Source organism: Gobius niger (assembly GCF_951799975.1).
Source record: "Gobius niger genome assembly, chromosome: 16".
Taxonomy (NCBI): domain Eukaryota; kingdom Metazoa; phylum Chordata; class Actinopteri; order Gobiiformes; family Gobiidae; genus Gobius; species Gobius niger.
In genome coordinates this window covers 24,162,119-24,185,833 of record NC_136867.1, presented here as the reverse complement: position 1 = coordinate 24,185,833, position 23,715 = coordinate 24,162,119, and the positions used below count along the sequence as shown (strand labels likewise).

The window sequence follows — 23,715 nt, the reverse complement described above, 5'->3', positions numbered from 1 at the left end:
GAGACATAAATGTACATATATACTGCATGTGTATAGAGTAGAGGCCGGCTGATATATCTGGCCGATATTTGGGGATTTTACAATATTGGCTATCGGCCGCTCTAGTGCCGAAAAAAGCCAATATTTCCAGGAACGAAAATGATAGAGATCGGCTTTAAAACGAGTCCTTCCACAACTCCCTGGGCCTCAGGGGAGGTGAGAAACCTTGCAATGAAAATTGGTTAGCTACAAGTTTGTTAAACACAAGTTTAACTAAACCTCCATCAATATGGACATGCTGCACGTCATTTTGCAGTGCAGAATCTGGGGAATTCAATCGCTGAGTTAGTTTTAACCTCCACTATTGCATTTTTCATCGCCGGCTAGTAGTGATGGGCGAGTGAAGCCTTGTGACACTTTGAGGCTTTCTTAGCAAAAAAATGTTGTGCGTTTTTCGAAGTCTCTGAGCTGTTTCATTCTGTTTGAACACTGACCTCTTCTGGACAAACTTTACTATCGCGACTTCTCATAAACACGACTGGAGCACCAACACAATCATGTGGAAGAAAAGTTTCAAACAGACGTGTAGCAGTTTTATTATTTGCAGCCTGATATTGAGGTTTGAAAGATCAAATCAATCATAGGCTGATAAATATGAGTCATTTTCTTTGTAACATAGGCTTCATGGAGCTCCAGTGGGCGGGGCCTCAGTGGGCGGGGCCTCAGTCACCTGCGGCTCTGCTGCTAAAGGCAGGACATCAACGCGCGATCTTTTTACTTCATTCAGTCAGAGCTCATGTTGGCACTATTTGCTGTAGATGGAGCTCCTTACGTTTCCCTCGCCTGATCAGCTCCACGCCTGCTTTAGTATCTGTTCAAAAGCAGGACTTTGTAAAGAACAAGAAAATACAAAATGTATTCTGGCTCACAGCCACTTTCTCCACATGAACGCAGTTAAATGGGAAATGGGGGAAATACAGCATATTTATTTATCTATCACTAATGATTTACATCACTATGTGGACGAGGGAACATCCGTTGTTTAGCGCGTCGTCGCTAAAGGCAGCACGAGACGCTCTGAGCCGATGACCTGCTTTGAGACACAATACGCAACTCACAGAATGAAGCAGTTTTCGAGACAGTCACGTGACCAGATGTTACTGATAGAGGCTCCGACCCGGTGTTTCAAAGCATCTGCTTCAGGAAGAGCGATACAAGCTCCGGAGCGCAGAGTTTTTTGGCCATCACTACCAGCTGCTAACAATATGCTAATGCTAACGACAACTAATCAAAGCTGGGACAGAAACTAAGATCGGATCACTGAGAGTAATAAAATAAAATCGTCCAGTGCTGGAGCGGCCAAGTATTTGTTTTTACAGGATTATAGACCAAATATTGATCAAAATATCGGTAAAACATATCAGCATCGGCCTTAGAAAAACCCATATCGGTCGGCCTCTGGTATATAGAGTCTAAATAACATTCCAGGATTCCATTGCAGAGCCTTGTAACCTCCAAATGTATCTTGACCGATCGGATTTGCGCCGAGGACAAATTAACACTTGCTCCTTATCCCTGCAGACTTGACTCAGGAGCCAAGTCTGACCAGCGCCTCGGATACACGGACGAAAAGGCGACAATAGAGAAATCATTGGGGAGCGACTGACAGGACAGAGACGGAGAGGGGGGGAGCCTGTCGCGACGTGCTTCAATTCATTTGGACTTTCATTAGAAGCAGGCAGACAGAAACGGGCGCACGGCAGCAGAACAAAAGCAATCAGCGGGTTTTCAGAAGAGAGAGATGTGTGTCCAAAATCAATACCAGCTCCTCCTTCGCTGGTTCGGCTCACGGGACGAAGACAGAGAGCGGCCAATGAGGGGGCAGAGGCGCTGGTCTGGATGGTCGGGGATAACCAGGAGATAAGAGGGTGGAAAAACATGAAGCTTAGGCTTGATCTGGTATTCATTGTTTTAATGGTATCACGCGCCATAGTGGTTGACGACTTTCACCATCAAAAGTGTCAATAGTGGCCACAGTTTTGCCACGACATGAGACGACAACACTGCAACCTGCCCTTTAACCTCTTAAAGCAGAACAAAGTAACTTGATACCTTAATAAATCCTTTCCGTAGTCCGTCTGGGGGTAATACTAGTGTTAATGGGATGATTGGAGGGTCTTATATCTCCCCCTGGTGTCTCTGTCCATAAAACCACAATTGCAACGGGGTTGGAGTCACCAATACACACTAATGGAATCACGAAGAAAAAGCTAACAGGCTAACGGACAAAGCTAACTGCGGGCTAGCACCACTTAAACAGCATTTACAGCCAAGTTTGAGTGAAAAAAAAAAAGATCTCCATTGTGTAATTGGATGTACAATATCCGTCTCTCCCTTTGTCTTTTCTGTCACCGTAGTATTTACTCTCACGGACAATTAATGAGTAGAAACCGCAACATGCTACACCACCTGCGGTGGCGCTTATGGCCTACAGGGGCATGAGCTACTTAGTTCTGCTTTAACAGGTTAACAAAGATCTTTAAACATCCACTTTATTAATATAAAACATATATATATTTTCTGAAAATACAAATTGATTGACTTTGATTAACAACATTTTTAATTCAAATGGATTTTTTGCCCAGCCCTAGATGAGACAATGGACGCTTTTCGTGTGCTAACCTGTTACGTGCCGTCCCCCTTGATCAGAGGTTGAGGGTTAGGATCAGGGGGTTATGTGGTCATGTGGTAACGGTAAGTTGTGTTTCAGTTATACAGATCCAACACATAGTTTTAGAAAAAGGTCTTGGCTTTCAAATGAGGTATCACACTGGCATATAGATGCAGACGGCATCTCTGGAATCGCCCATAAATGGTCATGTTTGAAAACAGGGGAAAACAATTTGGAGAAAAATTAAACTATATACAGACTATGCAGAGTTTAAAAATGCTAAAACTATGTATTTTCATCCCCCTACATGTCCCAGCCATGTCCTAATGTGTAGAATGAGCTCAGACCTGTTCATTACTGCCTCTAAAATCCTGTCACTCAAAAAGGTGTTAATTCGGGTCCGAAGTGCCGTCATGCACAAGCTTAATATAGAAGGTGCTGTTATGGCTAAGTAACATCTAGCCCCAAATGCTGAATTATAGTTTTCTACTAAATAAAGATACAAAGACATGGAGAGGAGCAAAGTGGTTCATAAATAAAAGGAACATGATGCTTCATGTTAGCATCGTGCTAATGTTAACGCTAGCCCTAGCTGCGACTGCCGTTTTTCCGCTTCTACTGAACAATCTGCTGTGAATAAACATCCATATGGACCCGATTTAGGCTTTACTTCATTTGCACCGTATTCCCCCTCGGCAAAGCCACGCCCCCTTCTATGACGCAATGCCGTCTGTATCTATAGGCTATAAACGCTACTGTCAATACGCTTTGAGAGTTGGATATCGAACTCTAACCCTAAGTGAGCAGATAACTAAATGATTCTGAAGGAAAAGAGTCGTTTTTGTTTGAGCTGAGGTTTGTATAAAAGGTGTGTCGAAGCTCCTGAATCAACTACATGTATTTACAGTAACAAAAACAAATCTTTCAACATCAGCAGCACAAGCCAAGTGATCAAATATAATCATACTGTTTAGTTCAAAGAGAACACTCAAAATTTAGTGGCGCTTTTCTCCATTTCTCACGGTCAAGGTCTCCATTTATACTCCATGATATTCACTTCTGCACAAACATGACTCCAGTCGGTGCCGCTGTGGGTGTTTCCTCTCACCGCATTAGAATAAATCCATAACCCTGAGAAACATCAATTAATTATCGGAGAAAGCGACTTATGCTGAAGAGGAGAAACATGTGGAAGGGAGGGGAGGGATCTTGGTTGACTTCACAAATTCATCCAAACAAAAATCTAAAAGCAGTAAAACATTCGAAAATGCCATATGGCTCCTGCAGACTTCCAAGAGCATCTGTGTTTAACTTGCACTTTGAATATCTCGAGATGTTTTGCCTCATTACGCGAGGAAAACCGAGCAGACTCCTCGTTTATAGGTAACCTTTATGATGGACAGCTCTGGTGCTAGTTCTGAAGAGCAGCTTTCACAGCTTTTTTTTTGTTGTTTTTTTTAAGAGTTTTAAACAGATTTTAAATTGACAGCTCACTTGCAATTGTTTTCTCACTCATTACCATAATGTTAGTATATCAACTAAAGAAGCTTCAGAAGGTCAGAACTCACAGTAAATACAGCTGTCTCATTACGACTTTGTGCCTCTTTTCCACATAATTTAAACCAGAAGCAACTTTATTATAATTTCTTGAGCATTTGTCTATTTCATCTTTACTGTTTGTCCAATTCTAAGACATCGTATGAGTGAAACCATTTAAATTAGCTCAAACGATGCATGTCTTTGACCATTTGAGGTAGAAGCGTTAAATCTTATTACTCCATCCACAGTATATAAACCATGGACTAAGCGAGTGTGGTTTCCCTCATAGTGTTCAGCCTGGGCTAACTGAAGCTCGTTCAAGCTAGCAATTTAGCTGCGTTTTTGGAGCCAGCTTCTATACATGCGTTTCAAATGATATCATGCATAGTTCCGGCGGCCATTTTGAACACCGAAGTACCATTATGCAGTTCTACAACATGTGACAATATCTCTACTAGGATGAAATTGAAAGACAACTGATTGACAGTGGCATTTTTATGTAATCGTAATCATTGCTCAAGAAGATAACAGTTAACAGTCCGAATCAGTGTTTAAGCTGCTCAAGACATTAGCATGCTACAGGTTAGCATTTGGCTTCAACACGATAAAAACATGTGTCTCACATCTATGAACACTACAGTAACAGCTCTGACCTCTATCGCATGTTGTATCCAAGGCTTGTGGTTCAGGGCTTTCTGTCAGAGCTGAGCTGTTGAAGCTAAATGCTAACCGGTAGCATGCTACTTTCTTAAACACTGACTCACTGGTTTCTTCACATAAACATGCATCTCTGGAGCCTTTTTATTCCTGTTATCTTCTTGAGCAATGATTAAGAGTAAATAAAAATGCCACTGTCAATCAGTTGTCTTTCATTTTCATCCTGAGCAGAGATATTGTTACATGTTGTAGTACTGCATAATTGTACTTCGGTATTCAAAATGGCCGCCATAACAACAAAAGTTACATGACTGAAAAGCATGTACAGTGGGGAAAAAAAGTATTTGGCCAAAATCCAATACAATGTCTATGTGAAACTGACCAAATACTTTTTTTCCCCACTGTATGTCTAGAATAGATGGCAAAAAAATAGAGGTAAGAATGACAAACCTGTGTTGTTTTTTTTCTCTCCCTTTCCCTTGTTGGGACTGATAATAGAGTGTGGGCTCACTGTCGGACCCATCCTACAGAACAGAAGGTGGTGGTAATGCTCTAACATTTGGTTGCCAACCGATGGAATAAACCCTGAGAAGAAGAAGACAAGCCTGTGTTCAATAATGGCTAAAGTGGGCGAAAAATGTTTTAATTGAAAGTCCATTACAGTCTGGAGCCTGCCCCCATTTCCTATTAGGCTTTGGCTGCTAAAAGTGATGCTGCGTCCATGCTTTTTAGTCTATGGCTCCATTCCGAATACTAGAAGGAATTCAGTTTGAACTTTGATTATACAGAAATATTTTTGTATCTCTGGGTAAAACACTTCAGCTTCATTGCCTTTTCTTTTTTTAACCTTTATTTAAAGGGGCTAGATAGAAGTTGGCCATTTTATACTCACTACTGCCACCTCAGGTCACACATGCACCTTCTGTATTAAGCTCGTGCAAGACGGCAATTCGCGGAAATGTGAGTGAGAGGGCAGGATTTTAGACACAGTAGTAGGAAAACACATGATTTTAACATTTTTAAACTCTGCATAGTCCCTTTAACCAGGAAAGTCCCACTGATATTGAGAATCTCCTTTCTAGGAGTTCTGGCCCAGAGGGGAACCTATTTTATCTCTTTAGTGGTAGGGAAAAGCAGAGTACCCCGAGTAAACCTACACTGACGCGGGGAGACCATGCAAACTCCCAACAGACAGGCCCCGTCCAGGTGGGAATCAAACCCGGGACCTTCTTGCTGTGAAACACGAGCACTAACCGGCTTCCTATCCAGAGGTACAGGGACCCCTGGGGGTACTTGAGGACTTAGCAGGCGGTACTTGGAATGATTTCAGATTGAAAAAGATTAAAGTGAATACAATGGATCATTATTATGAAAGGATATGTGGTCCAAGGGGTCCCCAAGACAAAAGTTATTGGGAATCACTGGTCTACACTTACAGTATTTTTTGAAGTGGTTGGACATCCGCTAAAACTTTTTCCGTTGGACCAAAGGTTAAAGGGACTATACAGAGTTTGAAAATGTTAAAATATTGTATTTTCCTCCCCTTACATGTTACAGCCATGTCCTAATGTGTAGAATGAGCCCAGACCTGTTCACCACAAGTTAGTCATTATATACTCACTACTGCCACCTCAGGTCTTACGCGTAACTGCAGCTTCTATATTAAGCTCGTGCATGACGGCACTTCGGACCCGAAGTAACAATTTTTTGAGTGACAGTGCAGGATTTTAGAAGCGGTTGTGGTGAACAGGTCTGAGCTCATTCTACACATTAGGACATGGCAGGAACATGTAGGGGAGGAAAATACTTAGTTTTAACATTTTTAAACTCTGTAGTCCCTTTAATGTCCTTGTCCTTATAATTGGATGAATTGCTTAAACTAAAAAAAAAAAACTGCACATTCAGGGACAGCATCATTTGCAAAACCTATTGTAAAAATGCACATTTTATTTCAATGTCAGTAACAAGACCATTTTCTCTTTTATCCTTTTTCTTTTTGTCTCATCGATACAGACCTTTTTCATACAAGCGCAGATGAGAGGCACCAACACTGCACACTATTATATAATCAAACAATAATCACTCGGTAGGTCAAACTTTAAGGCCTTTACGTGGACATAGATGAACCTCAAAGCCATTATTCACGATTTTCAATTAATAAAAACAATAAATCGAATAATCCATAATCTTCCACACTTGTTAGGAGCATCTCTGTTGAAGGCAGGGACTGAAATCCAGTGGCAGTTTATAAAGAGAGCAGTGAAGTTACATGGCAGTTGGTCTCTCAGCCGTGTCCCGTCCACATGTCTCCAGCTCCAGCTCAGCTCGGAGCCAATCTGAGCCACTGCACCGCTCCCTACTCCGCACAAATTGCCTCTCCATCTCACCTGTCCCGGCCAATTATCAATTATTGATGAATGGGTCGCCTTACGGAGCTCTGGGAGGGGCACGAGAGAGAGGGAGGGAGGAGGGAGGAGGAGGCCTCAAGGCGGAGGAACGGTGCAAAGTTATTACCTTAACAAACTCCACTCGTGACAAAGACGGAGAGGGTTCTGGAGCGGGGGGGGAAAACCGGGGCACAACTTTTGACTTTTGAGCGCGCCTCTGACCGCCGCGCAAAACACCGCGGTCAACAGCAGCAGCGGCGACCACAAAATGCCAGCAGCTAAAAGGGAAAAAGAAAAAACGTGGTGCTGTGACGCCATGAGCCTGGCCCTGCAGTGGAGAAACACGCCTTTCACGGGTTATTTGAACTAAATTGTGCAGCTCTGACATGTGGAAAAGTTGGCTCAGCAGAACTTGGCTTAGATTTCAGTGTAAGAGAAAGAAGTTCGGTGTGAGAACAGGGGACACAGAGAGGGTCAGATGGAACGAAGATAGAGCTGGGTCCTGTTTTTCGATATCGCTACTTTTACGTTGAGTAGTGGTAGTTGAGTTGAGCAGAATTCCCACATAAAGGTACTATACAGAGTTCAAAAATGTTAAAATTAAGTATTTTCCTCCCCTTACATGTTTCAGCCATGTCCTAATAGAATGAGCTCAGACCTGTTCACCACAACTGCCTCTAAAATCATTCACTGAAAAAGGTGTTAATTCGGGTCATGCACGAGCTTAATATAGAAGGTGCAGTTACACGTACGACCTGAGGTGGCAGTAGTGAGTATAAAATGGCTAACTTGTATCTAGCCCCTTTAAGAAAACATCTGCATTCGCGCTGAAGCTGCTCATGAGTTCAGGTTGTTTTTTTAAACTCACTGCGGATCATTTATTTATCTCTGGAGAGAAAAAGTACCAAAAAATTGGCACAAAGAAAAAAATAAAAGGTTTTCAATACCGCTTTTTTTGGGCGGAATGAGGGCTGCACAATATGAAGAGAAAAGACATATTCAGTAACTTTCTTGAAAATGCAGGAACTGCTAAATATTTCACAAAAACTTTTCAACACTGCGTTTCAATAAAAGGGAACAGAATTCGACGGCAATTGTCGTGTCAGGAAAAACATCCATTGAGGTTGGAAGCAAGGCTGAAATTGAATTAAATTGGGTAAGTTTTGCAAATTTTTAAGGCATTCTGTTTGAGGCTCTGATCCCAAAAAAATGTGAGAAAGAAAGAAAACAGGCAATAGACAGGGGCGGATCTAGGGGGTCTTTTGGGGGGGGGGGGATTTCTCCGTGATCCAAATGAACCACAACTTTACGGATTACTGCATTAACCGATCGATAGCTATTCCCAAACTGTTAACGTGCTATTACTACGGCGCCCGTCGATACCGCGCTCTACTAATGCTCTTAAACGCACCATTTGTGGCTCTGCCGTGATGAACGACCGGCCAATAAAAGACTGTAATGATCGGATTTATTTTCCACGGCAAAGTGTAGTGGAGTATGGTGGGAATGTGGACAGGAATAGCACCTTACTTCAGAGGAACGCGGTTTAGAAAAAGATTTGATAAAAGAAACACGAAATATTCAAAGTAAAATGAGGGAAATGTTCAAGGTCTCAGGAACTGCTGAATTTAATTTCAACATTGAAGTAGTAAAATATTACAGTGGATATAAAACACAAAATTCGCTTATGAATCTGCTTTGGGCACTTCATCATTAGTGTTTCCTTCTTCCAGATACATAAGCTAAATATCTACAGCACCAATGGTTTTGTCTCTCAGTGTTTGATTGGAGCGCCCTCCAGTGGCAGGCGGGGGATTGAACATGCTGAAACATGTATATGAGCTGATGTTTTTGGCTAACAGCATGCTAAAATATCAAGGGTGGCGTTATAAACGGTCCAGATGACGGTTTATGGACAAAAATGCAGAGGACACTTCCATGTAGGGCTGGGTAACGTAAATTTTTCTTGCTACCAGTACTTTAACAATACTTTGTTTTACGATACCGATAGTAGACAACCATAAAACACATTTTTTGAGTCACGATTATTGTGAGAGAAAATATTGAGATTTTACCATTATTAATATTCACGCTTATCGACCGAATGAAAGGAACTGATATTTTTTACTTTTTGTTTTCAAAATGCTTCATTGCTTCTAAAAAAAAAAAAAAAAACGGTTTAAGACTCTTTTGCATTATAGAAATAGATTGAATAATACAAAACACCTTTACCTTTACAAAAATACCTTTTGCTGCAACTTTCCGACGACAGGATTTGCATAATGGATGTCCAACATCGACAGCAACATAGTTTTTTGGGTGGATGCAGCTCTGGAGGAGAGCGTCCTTCTGCCTTCCTCAACTATGGGGGAATTTAGGGGGCGTTAGTGTCATACAGCCACCCGTAGGTCAGCGTGAAAAACTTCAGCAGTAAACCGTGGCTTCTTTTCTCATTCTTACAGGTTAACCTACCACGCCCTTTTATAATTGTGGTAATCGTAAAACCGGTTAATCTTGACATCCTTACCCAGGCGTAGTGCTGGGTACCGCTAAATGATACCAGTATGGTATTGGGAAGAAAAGTCCAGGTACTACTGGTATCGAAAAATTTAATGAAATCGAAAGCAGGCACCAAAACAAATCTTTAGAGACAACGTTTTGATGCCTGTTGGGTCCATGGACAGAATTAAAGGACTTTACTTGGCTTTTCAGCACACACATTTGGAAGAAATTGTCTTATATGGAGTGAATTAACATTATCGTGCCGTTGTATGGTTCTAGAGAAACGTTTAAGTACAGGTATCGAAAGGAGTATTGCTCAGGTAACGGTATTGTGAACCAAGTATCGTTAAAGGGACTATACAGAGTTTAAAAATGTTAAAATTAAGTATTTTCCTCCCCCTACATGTTCCAGCCATGTCCTAATGTGTAGAATGAGCCCAGACCTGTTCACCACAACTGCCTCTAAAATCCTGCACTGTCACTCAAAATTTTTTACTTCGGGTCCGAATTGCCGTCATGCATGAGCTTAATATGGAAGGTGCTGATACGCATGTGACCTGAGGTGGCAGTAGTGAGTATAAAATGGCTAACTTGCATCTAGCCCCTTTAAAGTACCGGTACCCAGCCTTATCCTTCACCCAACGAGATTTTTATTATTTTTTCCAGACGCTGTTTTTGATACCAGATTTTGCCAGTACAACAAAATACAGAAAATACAGATCAAAGCGCTTCTGCAGTAGAAGAAACTACCAAATTTGACTTGATTACTTAACCCTCCCATAACCGTATTTACTACCATAGGTATGTTTTAGACTAGGGAGCGTTATATAATGGTTACAAGATTGCACAAGTCATTAAAAATAAAATGAAATGTAGACAATAGCCCCAAACTGAAAAACAAATTAGAGGCTCATTGGTCGGAGCAGTCGTCCATAAAAAAACCTCATTGGATCTACTGACTTACAAATGCTGACTTTTTGTTCACCAGCTAATGGAGTATGAAGCTTGTCGTTCAGATTCCTTCGATAAGTGACAGCACAGACTAAATGGCTTCTCTGTGGCCCGTTTACCTCGGTATGTCAGAAATGCATTGTTTTGGTGACTTTTGTTGTCTGGCTTTTTGAAATGGCACAGTCCAGAAACTATAATTGTGAGTTATTGAAATACCTTCTAAAAGTAAAGGACAATAAAAAGGCATGAACATTTAGCACATGGCCCACAGAATGAGACTGATGACCCCGGACATCCTGGAAACTTTCATATAGAGATGAAAATACCAAAATATAGAGAAAATATTAAAGTAACAAGTTGTTCGGGAATCTAATCATGGAAACAACTCAGAAGTCTTTTATGAGTCCACTTCAAAATACCCACCATGCAGTTCTCTAAATGAGTGCCACTCTGAATGTGCAACAGCGTCAATGTACTCGAACACAGAGCTTGTATAACCAACTCTTACTACAGTGAGTGGGATACTGTGAATACGTCGTGGGAGTATTTTATCTATAGCCGGGTTTTGAGGAGTATTATATAGAATAAAAATAAAGAAACGTTTGGCCTTAAAGCTGCTCTACCCATTTCCCTCCGTTTTCAGGGATAGTTGAACTTAAAGGGATATTGCAGTATTTTTGACATAGGGCAACATTTCCTAGTTATCCAGAGTGTTGCTGATTTCTCGAGATATTTTTTTTGTAATTCATGCAGTTCTTATGTTTGAAGAGTTTTGTGGCGCTAGGCTAATGCAAGGCTAGCGCATTTCTACGATATCAGCTAGCCTGCATTAAAAACAGTCTGACTCCACAGTGACCTGAGGAAAATCACTTATAAAACCAGACTAACCATATAAATGTTTGTGTCGAAAGAATAATTTTAACCATTTCGCATTTAAAAGACCTTACATTTGAGCAGCATCAGCTTCGTGGTTGTTTAAGCTACACAGCGGCGGAGTGATCTGCTAGAAAATAGTCCCTCAAAATGCGATCATTCATGTGATGCAAGGTCAGTTATATTCCAAAAATTATTCTATCGACAGAGATATTTATATGGTTAGTCTGGTGTTATAAGTGATTTGCCTCAGGTGCACTGTGGAGCGGGTCAGACTGTTTTTAATGCAGGCTAGCTGATACCATAGAAATGCGCTAGCCTAGCACTAGCCTAGCGCCACGTAACTCTTCAAATAAAACAACTGCATGAATTGCAAAAAAAAAAATATCTCCAGAAATTAGCAACACTCTGGATAACTAAGACATGAGGCCCTATGTCAAAAATCCTTAAATGTCCCTTTAAACATTTAGCTACTGCTCCAACTCATTACTACGTCTCACAATAAGTTCTTCTTCCCTGATGCACATTGTGAAACATGATCATTTTCACACATGGATTGGCCGCCAGAGAGTCCAGATCTTAACCTCATTGAGAAGCGTTGGGATGTGCTGGAGAAAGCTTTGCACAGAGGTCACACACTCCCATTATCAACACAAGATCTTAGTGAAAGAGTAATGCACACATTCAAGAAGGTGTTTCGGATTTGGACTCTTACTCCCATGTCCAATAATGTGCAATACTTAAGAACATTTAACATTTTTTAATATAAGCCTTTAGAGACAACGGATATGTACGTTCCTTACAACAAGGAAATACGGCTTTGAACTCCAATGTTTACCCTGTTACCTGTGCCTTCCCTCATCAGGGGGTTAGGGTTCGGTTTAGGGTCAGGGGTTAGTTCTATGATTAGGGGTAGAAACATGATGCAAGTTGTGTTTGTTCTTACCTGAGCTTAGACGAGTTCATTTGTACCAGTCTGGTCTTCACGCGTTCCCTCAGTCACGTAAACACAGCACAGACGGCGTTAGCATTTAGCCTCTCCCTCTCTCCTCTATAGCTCTAAACGAGGTCAAGATAGAAACTACAATGCTCTTCCACGTTTTCCCTATTTAAATATGGTTATGTGAAGTGTTACACTATAAAGTATAATTACACAAAATTAAACAATGTGGATTTTCTAAGCGGATAAAAAGGGAACTATATTGTAAGGCGTAATAATACAAGAGTACTTCGACATCCGTGCAGTACTATCTTCACTTTACTGTGCTATAGAGGAGAGGAGGAGAGGCTAAATGCTAACGCCATCTGTGCTGTGTTTACGTGACTGAGGGAACGCGTGAAGACCAGACAGGTACAAATGAACTCGTCTAAGCTAAGCTATATCACAGTATGTAAAAACAGTGGCCGATTCCTTTAAGAATCTACAAGGTCTTGACTTTAAAATGAGGTATCACACTGGCATAAAGGCTGCAAACTCTCCTGTTATCTGCCAGCTTAGGGTTAGGTTTAGAGCTAGCGTTAGCTATTCTGCACATCTATATCTCAAAGCGTATTGACAGGAGAGCTTATATGCCAGTGTGAATTGCTAACCCTGAGCTGGCAGATAACGTTGTTGTCTTGTAAGTAACCTAGAACCACAACAAGGCTCAAATAGAACTAAATGAAGAAAACTCAGCTTTCCAGTTACATAATAAACAAATTGCCTACATGTTGTCCAATAAAGGCTCTTTGATTTGGACATGATCCTTCTTGTAGATTAGTGGCCTTACAATTGAATCAGGGAATAAAATGACTCTGAAAAACCTTGCATTTAACTCTCAAATATCTGCATAAACCGTGTAAAAGGGTGAGGGTATGGCCCAAAAGAGCGACATGTTTCTGGGGCTGGAGTAATGAGGAACTTCTGGTTTGAACAAGCTACAATTAAGCCTCAGCTCCACTATTGTTTATAGCAGCTCACGACCGCGGTGTAAAAATAACCCGCTTTGAGTCATCCCGAATTCAAATAGCAGGAATGGGCGGGGCCAAAGCCAGGCCCAAAGGAAACGACCAATCGGGAGGAGTCTAGGGAGAAGGGGCGGGGATTAGTTGGAGGGACAAAGGAACAAAAACAAAATCGTTTTTTGCGTTGAACCCTCTTCAAGTTGGAACTACCCTCATGACTGTGACTGGAGAGGTCAAAGTGTCTGGCTCAGTGGCACAACGACAGTAGAAATACAACCAGCCATTGTTTTTTAGGATCAGGATTCATACAGGAGGCAGCAAGTCAAATTTCATGCTTTTAATGCCATTTCATTGCCACAAATGAAAAAAATCTGTGCATAAGTAATTCCTTAAGATTTGCAAATGTTCCATTAGACAGAGGGATGAGGGGAATTTTCATTATTGTGTAAAGTTTCAGCCAAACCTCCCGTTGAATGAGTCAAAGTTTTTACGGAAAAAAAAAAAAAAAAAGTTGTGTAATGTCAATTTTTCCACCTACGAAATCTAGATCGAATGACGGTTTTGAATCCAAATCAATAATCTATAGTGACTTTTAAGGCCCGAATGTAGGTGTCAAGTACAGTACTTTTAAGTGAGGGTATAATATTTTCAAAATCAACTTTTTAGAGCTTTTCATCATATTACAATGTTCTCTCATCAAAAACATACCTGGAGCTTTGTTTCGATCCGCTAGCGCAACGTTGAGTAATCTTTGAATCTTCTCTGTTCTTAGTTGGGCTAAAGGCTCACGGAGTACGTGACAATACACGTATGTTATCGAGGCACCTTTATCGTGATACGCAAATATATATAAAGTTTGGAGGCTGGTCATTTACCGTCCAAGGCCCAAAGCTGTGGAACGCACCTCGAGCACAGCGACGAAGCATCGCTGTGTTGAGTGTTGTTAAATCACAGTTGAAGACACATCTATTCACTACATTTGTGTTTTTATCAACTGTTGTCTATTGATGCTTTTACTTACAAGGCACTATATTAAGGCGCTATACAAATAACATTTGATTGGTTGATTTAATTGAAATATCTTTGCCCAACCATAGTGTTTATTCAGAACATATCACATCTTTGTGCGTGCCCTCGCTCACGCACAACAATCAAATATGTTGTTAGCATTTGGACTCTCCCAGTATATTCCTATCGCTCCAAACAGGGGTGAAAGCTATCACGCTCATCCACGGACACTCACAATGACCAGGTACGTATCAACTCGTCTAGGCTCAGTTAAGAACATATCACAGCATGGATGAACTGTGTGCCCTCAGTCACGCAAAAAGACCAAAGATGTTGCTAGCATTTGGCCTCTCCCAGTATATTCCTATTGGTCCAAACGGGGAAACGTGGCCATACCACCTTTGCTCTGCCCAATCCCGTCAGACCTTGGAAGCTAAGCAGGGAAGGGCCTGGCAGGACTTGGATGGGAGACCGTTCGGGAACACCAGGAAGCCTAGCGAATGTAGTGTGTGAGTGAGTGGTGGTCGGAGGGGCCGATGGCGCAGACTGGTTGCCTCGCTTCCGTCAGTCTACCCCAGGGCAGCTGTGGCTACAATAGTAGCTTACCACCACAGAGTATGGAGTGAATGAATAGTGCAATGTAAAGCGTCTTTGAGTGTCCAGAAAAGTGCTATATAACACCAATGCATTATTATTATTATTATTATTATTATTATTATTAATGTTAGACGCTCTTCCACGGGATAAGACCAGACAGCTACACATCAACTCGTCTAAGCTCAGGTAAGAACATATCTCAGCATGGAAAAATGGTGGCCTGTTGCTCTTATCCTCTCATCACTAAGTGAAAACACTCGCTATAGCTTCACTACAGCCACACGGGACAAGCAGACTGTTTGTTTTTCTCTTTATTGAAACAGTTGCGCAGTGAGTGGGAGCAAGAGGTAGGAAAATCAGGTAGCGAAACTACTGGATAGTTTTGTTTCGCCCGTTTTAAATCAATATTGCCTTTTCTAACCAACAAAGTGTAAGATGGTGATAAAGATGTGCTTCAGATCATTACTAAATATCTGCAAAAAGCACAATACCCGCTCTTTAATCATTCAACGTCATGCAAGTGGAATTATCCAGTATTTTTCGCATCAATAATAACCAAATACAGACAAGAAAATGGTTGAATTAGCGCGAGGAAATGTTTAATCATTGAGTCAGACTAGGCACACGATTTTCCCCCCAGTGATTGGAATTTCGTGCCGAACGAAAAGTAGCACAAAAGAGAGTTCTTTTCCTTTTTACTCGCACAATAAACCGCTTCTCCTTCACCTTGACCCGTTTGGAGCCAAGACGCGGGTCAAGAAGCCGAAACGCACATTCTTGCAATCTCTCTGAGGCGACTCTGCCGACCACGCAATGTGTTCGAGCCCTGGATACTGGACACAAAGAGCCAGCAAGCGAGGCAGACAGACAGGATACAGGCCGCGCCCAGGGGCCTCCCAGATGTGGAACCGCTGGGTCAGTTCTGGACATGTTGCAAATGTGCGAAAGCCCCTCGGAAAACTGCAGCTGCACGAGGAGAGCAGAGGGCAGGAGCGCGCCAAGAAATATCACAGGGAAAACGTGAAATTTGGTAGTGATGTATTGAGGTAATCGGCTAGAAACCAGAAAAAAAAAAGATGATCTCCTGGCAGCTGGAGGAACCTACAAATGGGAAGTCGCTTTGCGGATGAAATGAAGACTTTTAAAGTGAACATGGAAAACACTGCTCAAACTATGACTTTTTTTTTACATTAAACCAGATACGTCCAGCTTTACAATAGTGACTTTATGTTATTTCCCACCACATACTATGAGACCTTTAATGCTGGATACAATGGCCTGACTTGTGAGCAGATAAACACTGTTGAATGTGTGTTTTAGATCAGGCATTTCCAAAGTCCAGAACATCGTGGACCTCTCACTGGTGGGCCCTGCAGTAATAATAATTTACTCCATTCAAAAGGAATTTCTTACCATTTAACAGCTACAATCTCATAAAAAATGTGTTCAGTCTCCAGGTCAGAAGGTTTCTTTCTTTATCCTACCGCTAAAATGTGCACAACAGGTTAACCCCCCCAGCTAAGATATTCTGACCTTTCTGACCTTTAGCCTGGCATGATCTCTACCCACTCCTCCTTACGGGTTGATCCAGCGGCATCGAAGGGTGGGTCAAATGCAAAGGGAGACATTTCCTTGCGGTGATCAGTGAACTATACTTTTACATACAGGGTTTTGTTAAAAATTGCACCCAGCTTTCTTTAGTCTGACCATTTCTGTGATGTTTACAGTTTCACTTCCTGGTTGGACGCTGACAGGAAGTGACATGGATACAGGCAAACAATTTGAAACAGTTGCCGTGCCATCTGTGTTATGTCAAATGAGTGACTCAAAGCTTACCTCTATCTATGTCACTCCCTGTCATTAGCTTCAAAATTCAAACAAAAAAACTTTTCCTCTCAACATTTATGCATTAAAGCAGAACTAGATAACTCATGAGGCCATAATCGCCACTGCAGGTGTCGTAGTATGTCCCGTTTTTTTTACTTATTAATTGTCCGTGAGAGTAAATACTACGCTGACAGAAAAGAGAGGGAGAGAGGGATATTGTACATCCAATTACAAAATGAAGATACATTTTTTCTCTCAAACTTGGCTGTAAATACTGTTTAAGTGGTGCTAGCCCATAGATATCATATAATAAAGGCTACATGTCTCGTACGCGCTGCTGGCCAATGGAAGTCGACGACCGCACACGGTGGCAATCTTGGCACAGGGAGCTCGTTCACTCGTAACATTGTGCTTCATGGTGCATGTACTTTTTAAATAACCATAACTTGTTCAATTTTCTACTGAATTTCAAAAGGTTTGGTTTGTTTGTTGTAAACGTCAGAGATGTAGTTATGACACTGCATACATATGAACATGGACATAATCAACATGTTCCAGTATTCAGAATTATAGCCACGTTAGAAACGTTTGTAAGAAACCAAAACGTTTGTAAATCTGTCAAGATTTCAGCGAGATAAGAGAATTTGTGTTCGTGCTGATCACTCACTCACTTACTTGAGCTCGCCAGAAAGCTTCCCTGTGGCAAGATGGCCGCCGGTTATGCCGGAAATGACTCCGCCTTAAGACATCTAGCCTTCATTATATGATATCTATGTGCTAGCCCGCAGTTAGCTTTGCCCGCTAGCCTGTTAGCTTCTTTGTGATTCCATTAGTGTGTATTGGTAAATCTGACCCGGTGTCAGCAAAGTTGCAATTGTGGTTTTCTGGCCAGAGACACCAGGGGGAGATGAAAGACCTCCCAATCATCCCATTAACACTTGTATTACCCCCAGAGGGAAAATGAAAGGATTTATTAAGGTAAACAAGTTACTTAGTTCTTGCTATGACTTCCAACACACGCTCCTTCTAAATAAGTCATATTCTCAAATGCATTAAAACCCGTGTAAACCCTGTGTAAGCTTAGTTTTGTCAAATTTGACTCCAAACAATGAATGTAGATTTCGTGGGCACATAATAAAGTGTAAAATGTCCCTAAATACCTGCACTAAAGCTGCATATGAAAAAAAAACAAGATAATCGATAAAATATCAGGACTATATTGTGGCAACTTGGATCGTGTGATAAAGATAATTCGGTGATATTACGCAGCAACGACTTCCATAAACTCGACGAAGGCACTCGTCTGGGACTGGACCGTCTCATGTTTAATCCGCTGAGCCACACCCAAAATCTGGACTGCGTTACCTCGTTTCCCAACAGCTCACCCACGCAGACGGGACCGAGCTCAGAACAAAAGCACATTGTCTTTTCTCAACATTTTCTCCTGTAAAAAAAAAAACGGTCTGCGCTTTGTCCCAATTATTTGCATGTGATTTCCAAACCCGAAGATGGCGGCCGTGGGCACCTGCGTCTGTGCTGTTGTTTTATGGATGTGAGGAGGGAATTAGCGCCAACTGTTTGTCCTCGGGGCGCTGCATCACGATGAGGCGCCGCTCGAGCCTCGCACTGCAGAGACGGCCCAGTGTTAGGGCTAAACTTGCTCAAATAGAAATTATATAGTATGAATAAATTAAGTACAATTAATGGAGATATTTGTGCACAGAACAATCCTCAAAGGAAATTACCCGCCTCTTTGCAAATCGTTAGGTAGATTTTATTGACCACATACCTGCGTTTGTCTAGTGGATTTCCGAGCCGCACCTCAGAGGTCGACCTGTCCAGTGTCCATTTTCACATATTAATTTAGTTTTAGTCTTAAAGTGCATATGACACACTACAGTTTTTGCTAAAACAATAGTTAACACAATTGACTCTGTGCATAACTTCAAATCATAACAACACCGTCCAAGAAGTGACTTCCTGTTTTGATCCAGCTCACCAAAATAAAAGCACAAAGCCTGTCTCATTGATTAGTTCAGCAGGTACTTGCAACATTACAAGAATATAATTAAATACACAGTTTTTTTGTCAGTTAATAGTTAGGCAGAAGGAATTGCTGAACTCATGAATAAGATGGTGCTCTTATTTTGGTGAGCTGGATCGAAACAGGAAGTCACTTCTTGGGCGGCGCTGTTATGATCTGATGTTATGCACAGAGTCAATTCAATTTAAGATTTTGCTAAAAAGTTTCAATTCCTTATACGTTTGTCAAGTTTGACGTCACAACTTCGCTAGGGTCTGTACAGAGCATAAAAATGTTAAAATTAAGCATCTTCCTCCGCCTACATGTTCCAACAATGTCCTAAGGTGTAGAATGATCCCAGACCAAACCACAACTGCCTCTAAAATCCTGCACTGTCACTCAAAAAGGTGTTAACTCACGTCCGAATTGCCGTCATGCACGAGCTTAAAGGGATATTTCAGGATTTTTGACATAGGGCCTCATTTCCTAGTTATCCAGAGTGTTGCTGGTACCTGGAGAATTTTTTTTTGTAATTCAAGCAGTTCTTTTATTTGAAGAGTTTTGTGGCGCTAGGCTAATGTAAGGCTAGCGCATTTCTATGGTATCAGCTAGTCTGTATTAAAAACAGTCTGACCCGATCCACAGAGCACCTGAGGCAAATCACTTATAACACCAGACTAACCATATAAATGTCTGTGTCCATAGAGCAGGGATCACCAACGTGGTGCCCGCGGGCACCCAGGGGCCCTTTGGGGCATGTCCAGTAGCCCTTGGGACTTTTTCTAAAGTGTAAAACACTTCATGTTCTTGAATCTAATTCTTAAAATTACAGTTATTTCGGTTCTTGTGACTCAGTATGAGTTTAAAATGAAGCTATTTTAATATAATATGGGGTCAATATCCTATAAGTGAACAGTGTATGTTTAAGTCTTTAGGATTTGTTTTTAACTGGTAGCCCTCCAACAACTTAATGCTTTTAAAGTAGCCCTCAGCTGAAATAAGGCTGGTGACCCCTGCCATAGAGTAATTTTAACCATTTTGCATTTAAAAGACGTTATATTTGAGCAGCATCAGCTTCGTGGTTGTATAAGCTACGCAGCGGAGTGATCTGCTAGAAAATAGTCCCTCGAAATGCGATCATTCATGTGATGTGATGTGTCAGTTATATTCCAAAAATTACTCTGGCGTTAAAAGTGATTTGCCTCAGGTGCACTGTGGAGCGGGTCAGACTGTTTTTAATGCAGGCTAGCTGATACCATAGAAATGCACTAGCCTAGCGCCACAAAACTCTTCAAATATAAGAACTGCATGAATTACAAAAAAAAATATCTCCAGAAATCAGCAACACTCTGGAAAACTAGGAAATGAGGCCCTGTGTCAAAAATCCTGAAATATCCCTTTAATATAGAAGATGCAGTTACATGTATGGCCTAAAGTGGCAGTAGTGAGTATAAAATGGCGAACATCTAGCCCCTGTAATGAAATTTAAGACCTATTTTAGCACAATTTGTTTTCTTTAATGTGTAACGACACCACAGATAAGTTCAAGTTATTCATATCAAATTCCTGCGATCTTTACAAACAAGAAAAACACCGTGACCATCGTTTAATAAAGGCAACATCTGAACCTCTCCTTTCTTCTCCCCTCGGAGCTGAAAGTAAGTCGGTGAGTAAGTTAGTGCGCGGTAAACTCCAGAGTCTTCCGCGGCCGAACAGATGAGCCGGAGCGGAGACCGAGGGCGGCCATGTTGAGAGCGTGGATCGAAAGCCTGTCTGCTCTGGGCCTGAGAGGAGGGGGCTGTGTCTAGACTTCTGCGTCTGAGCAAACTGCGCTCAATAATTCATCCCTGCCTCAGAAACACAGCGTTCAACATAGATATACGAGGTACTTTTACTGCTTAGCTGCAAGTTTGTGAGACCCAATGTGTGAAAATATCAAAGCGATGTGGCTGAACTAGAATGTAAACTACCGCAAAGCCTGGGCTGAACTGATCCACATCTTACCAAGGACAGGACCAGGGAAGTCTTGTTAGCTGCAAAGTCTTAGGGTCGATATGGTTTCCTCAGAATGCTGCGGATTTCAGGGTTAAAACAGGCAGCAGGTTTGTATTTTCGACAAACCTATGCAGTAAAAAAAAGTCGAGCAATATCATTATTTTTCAAGAAATCGAGATATAATGCCAGTCTTAACCCAATTCAAGACTTTTAAAGCAGTGCTAAGTAACGTGTTTACCTTAATAAATCCTTTCCGTAGTCCCTGTGGGGGTAATAAAAGTGTTTATGGGATGATTGGAGGGTCTTTCATCTCCCCCTGGTGTCTCTGGCCAGAAAACCATGTTTGCAACTTGACTGCCACCGGACCATAGCCACCAATACACACTAATGGGATCACGAAGAAGAAGCTAACATGCTAACAGGAAAAGCTAACTACGGGCTAGCGTCACTTTAAACAATATTTTCAGCCAAGTTTGAGTGAAAAAAAATATTTCCAATGTGTAATTGGATGTACAATATCCCTCTCTCCCTTTGCCTTTCCTGTCAGTGTAGTATTTACTCTCCAAGACAATTAATAAGTTAAAATAATCGTAACTTGCTACGACACCTGCAGTCGCACTTATGGCCTCTAGGGGCAAGAGTTACTTAGTACTGCTTTAAATGACAATTAAATAATGACTTAATGTGAATTGCAGGGTTTTTCATCAACTTCGTCAAAACAGGATCTAAAAAATACTAAATCCTTGTATTGGGACGATTCGCTTTCAACACGATACATAGGGGCCGATACGATACGTGTTGTTGCGATACAGTAGTCGATACTTTGCCGAGAGTATCGACTACTGTATCAATTGCAGGGTTTTTCATCAACTTTCTCAAAACAAGACTTAAAAAATACTAAATCCCTTGGGTTGGGACGTCTCGCTTTTAACACGATACATAGGGGCCGATACGATACGTGTTGTTGCGATACAGTAGTCGATACTTTGCCTAGAATGGATAGCAGGAAAAAAACCATGAACTCAGTGTAAATATGAGAAACGTTTTGAAAAGTTTCAATGCCCAAGTACAACATTTTAATGTCACAAACTAGGGCTGAACGACATGGACAAAATTTCAAATCTCGATATTCCTGCCAGATATCTCAATATCGATGCGATACGATACAACTGCGGGTCAGGTGAAATTATGCAAATGCAAATGTACGATATCGGGTTTATCTCCAATGTCAAATAATGTGGAAAAAATTGGGGAAAATTTTGAAAGATGAGGAATATAGGGTGGAAAATGGGGAGAAAATGTGGAAAAAAAGGAAAATAAATAATGGAATGGAATAAAAAAAATTGAAAGGAACTGTAAAGAATTGGCAATACAGTATTTGGGGTAGGGGGGGGGGGTTAAATAGGTAAAAAATAAATGGGGGGAAAATTACTGACAAAATGAGGGAAAAAAATGCATATTTCTGATGGTCAAGAAAGTCCCCACAAATATTTAGACATACATTTTTGTCAATATTTCCCAGCTCTAGTGCCAATACAATACAATGGGGTTCCCAAACCTTTTTGGCTGGGACCCCAAAATGACACAAAAACAACTCGGGATCCCCATTGTATAAAGTTAATACCTCTTACGCGACTTTAGGGAAGAAAAAACATGTAATAATCAAGTTAATATGTATCTAAACAGTTTATTTTGAATAATTGAATGGATTTCACTAATCATAGGCTGGTTTACACTAGGCCTGTCACGATAAAACAAAACAAACAAAAAACAATAACACATTTGAAGTTCGATATATTGAGGCAGGAAAGTATCGGGATAAAACGATATTATTGACTCTAGAGATGCTGGATACTAAACACTCAGGCGTAAAAATGACAGTAATCCTTTGTTCTAAAAGTGCATAATCACATCCTAAAACACCACAATGCAATGAAACACATGCAATAAACATGAAATATAATGTAACTTAATTTGCTTCAGTTAAAAATCAAAGTTTCACAAAGAAAACATGGGGGGAAATGCTAATACATACACACGATAAATATCGAGCCCAAAAATATATTGTTTATCTGTTATTTATTGAACGATAAGTCGATATAGTAATTATCGTGACAGCCCTAGTTTACACTAAAAAAGGTAGGGCTGCTCGATTATTGAAAAAATAATAATAACGATTATTTTTGTCATAATTGAAATCACGATTATTCAAACGATTATTTGTTGCCTTTAAAAAAAACGATTACTTTTTACTACTACTTTTATTTATGTATTTATTAACAAAAAAACTATGCTGAATATTTTCTGTTTTCTGAACATAAAAGTACAAATGATTTAAAGTTTGCCTCGAGAGGTCTCTGTTTCACACCTGCCCCCTGCTGGCCAGCCCTCACACCTGCGCAAGTAAACTGAGCAGCGCGGCCTGATGACATCATCACACAGCGCTGTTTGTTTTTGTCAGGCAAAAGCAGGAGCCATGGCACGGGAAAAGGGAAGGGAAAACAATACCAGCGCCATGAAATAATGCAAGCCTGCTTTGCAAAAAATACATTTAAAAAATAAATTAAAAAAATATATATATCGTTTTTTTTTTCCGGTTATGCCAATTTGTAATCATTTAGTGTAATAATCGAAATTGTAATTTAATTTTCGATTAATTGCACAGCCCTAAAAAAAAGGTACTAAAAACAGTAGCATTTTTCTTTTTGTTTCATCTTGAAATCATTTGGGGACCCCCACCCAAGGCCTCACCCCCCACTTTG

General features: G+C 40.9%; 1 protein-coding gene across 1 annotated transcript in view; it reads right to left on the bottom strand.

The window, feature by feature from the left end:
* Positions 1–23,715, bottom strand: part of mta1 (metastasis associated 1) — a 101,589-nt gene that overhangs the window by 44,107 nt on the left and 33,767 nt on the right. The gene's annotated exons all lie outside the window — the stretch shown is intronic.